Source organism: Humulus lupulus, chromosome 3, assembly GCF_963169125.1.
Source record: "Humulus lupulus chromosome 3, drHumLupu1.1, whole genome shotgun sequence".
NCBI lineage: Eukaryota > Viridiplantae > Streptophyta > Magnoliopsida > Rosales > Cannabaceae > Humulus > Humulus lupulus.
Window position 1 is genome coordinate 86,091,751 of NC_084795.1, and position 2,682 is coordinate 86,094,432.

The 2,682-nt window shown below is 31.2% G+C and overlaps 1 long non-coding RNA gene across 1 annotated transcript; it reads right to left on the bottom strand.

The window, feature by feature from the left end:
* Nucleotides 1-281: 281 nt before the first annotated feature.
* On the bottom strand, nt 282-1,263 carry LOC133821229 (uncharacterized). The gene is made up of 3 exons (XR_009887394.1): nt 1,181-1,263; nt 973-997; nt 282-364 (listed from the first exon to the last, which is right to left on the bottom strand). It is a non-coding gene; the product is annotated as an uncharacterized LOC133821229 (long non-coding RNA).
* Nucleotides 1,264-2,682: the final 1,419 nt, after the last annotated feature.

Consider the following 2,682-nt stretch of genomic DNA (forward strand, 5'->3'; position numbering starts at 1 on the left):
TTTTAATATTTAGATAAGTTTAAATTCTCATTATATATTCATTTATACAACACTAATTTATTCTATTATATTTTTATTTTTTATTTATATAATTAAAATTAACTTTCTAATATATACTAGCATCATCAAATGAACTTGATTTTCAAATAACAAAAAGTAAAAATATTCAACATTGCATTAACAATCCACAAATTAGTTTAAAACATTCAACACTGTCATGAACAACAAAATGTTCTTCAAGTATTCAAGTAGTCTTAAATATTAAACATATTGAAATGTTACTACTTTCAGCACAAAATATTCTACAGCTGCCCAACACAAAGCCTTCAAAATTAAGTATCCTTTTCTATTTCGCTTGTCACATCTGCAAAATAAACAAAGAAATATTTTATTGTTATTATCTAGCCTCACAAATTACTTCAAGAAAAATGTTATGGAAATTATTTCCAAGAGAGGACACCACATACAAAATAATGAATTCACAACTACACCAAAGCAAACAAAGAAACCAAACACTATACTTTTTTTTTTGACAAAGGTCACATGGCCTTTTATTATACTATAAGTATGACAAAAATATGAATTGTCACTACCCCAGACCTAATTTTTTTTGTCAGCAATAAAATAAGGGGCCAAAACATGATTAGATTGGTAAAATGAGACACTTGAAAGTTAAAAGGGCCAAAGTTAGAATGGTAGTGCATAAAAAAATAGGGGCAATGGAGACCCGAGTATATCCACAACAACAAAAAAGCCACAGCCAACAGCAGATCATAAAAAGTTCTGTAATGCTCTTTTTTAATGCAAAACGAATGTCTATAGTATACACTTTTAAAGTCTAGGTATGCAGTATGCACTTTACAAAGGAATTATTTGCTAATCCATGAACAATTTAAAAAAGCTTAATGGAAGTTTGCCTGAGAACTAATGAGACAAGATAAGGAGAAAAAACTAAATAAATAAACTCAATACCTTCCAAAAGCCTCCCCACCAAAACCTATATAAAAAGTTACAAGAGACAGAAAAAGTAAAAGGGAATTAGACGCATGTACAAAAAATATCTTAAGAAACTCAAGTTAACATAGCAACTGATGCAATTCCATTCCAGCCATGTACTTAATAATATTGTCTGTTCCTTATAAAGTCTATAATACAAATACATATTTGTATGTATGCTTACCTTCCTCCAAGGCTACTGTTTAATGCTTTTAACAACCATGGCTTTGGCTTTTGAGATTCTTTAACCCAACATTCTTGGAACTTGCAAAAGATATAAAAATAATGATGTAACCTTTATCAGTTAAATTCTATTGACAAGAAACTATAAGGTACGAATGATTTCATACTTAGCATTCAGTGTTTCTATTCTATCCCAAGTATCTAACTTCCACACTTCCTTCTCTGTTATTGGTCTTTGATATGCACGCTGCATAAGGGGATTCATCCAACCAAAGAATGTCCCTGGTAAAAGAAAACACAGCCGAGATATGAATTAATAGATACAACATGAAAGAGGAATGATCAGCAGATGCAAAAAACTGTAGGACAGATGAAGATGGAATAAGCTCTGCCTCACTGTATATTTTACTCCATAGAGAAGCAGAGATTAGTTCAAAATATGTCATTTTTTTGAAATGACATTTAATCACTCTCTTATTATTATTTAACATCAAACCTACATCTCAATGGTTTAAAACAAATTTGAAAGTACATATTTGAAAAATGGATTATAATAAAATTTTAATATGAAAATAAAATAAAAGTAGTCATATTTACACAACCTCAATGATAATACAGAGTACATATCCCTATAGAAAAAAGAATAAAAAAAAATAGCAGTGTAAGGGTGAGACTACATTGGTACACATTTCAGTGGGTTAGTATAGCCCAAATACAAGTGCACCATTTTGGCAGCCGAACATAATTCTCTAGCCATCCAGTGGAGCCAAAACAGACAATACCCTTGCTCAGCCCAAAAAATAAGAAGCCACATATATAATACTATATGTATGAAAATAACTAAGTTTATAACAATTCAAAGATGAATATTTTTTTCTTTACTGAACATAAAATGACATACTTGAAATTATATTGGTGTGCCTCTTAGGACATATCTGCTCCCCTGTAGGAAGATTTTCATATGCAGCATCATCAACAATAGACCCCTGTGTAATTTCCCCAAAATTACAATGCCACACTCAAAGATCAAGACAGAAGCAATATTTCCACAATACATAATAGAATTAACCAAAGATGGCAACTCAAGAGGAAAAATTCACAAATGCAACTGAACCAATCCATGGTACATAAAAATATTACCCTGAAAGATCTACAAAGGAGCAGTTCAGTAGTGGTGGAATGAAATTGGGGCTCGGGTTGTGGTGTTGCTTAACCAGGAGCTCACGAACCTGAAATTTGGCAACTGTATCAGGAGTACGAAGAATTCCTTGTGGAGACTCAGCAGCAAGCTCAGCAACTTCTTTATACTTTGTTTGTGCAAACAGTTCTTGGAATCGCTGGAAAACCTAAAATCATTCACGGAATATTAATTTGTGATGAACCAACAAAAGGATGTAAAAATTATTCATCAAGACAGAAAGAAAGGAATAAATTTCTGATTAAGATTCTAGACCTATCAAACATATTTGTCTTTTTTAATAAAGGGGTGAATTAAATAATACT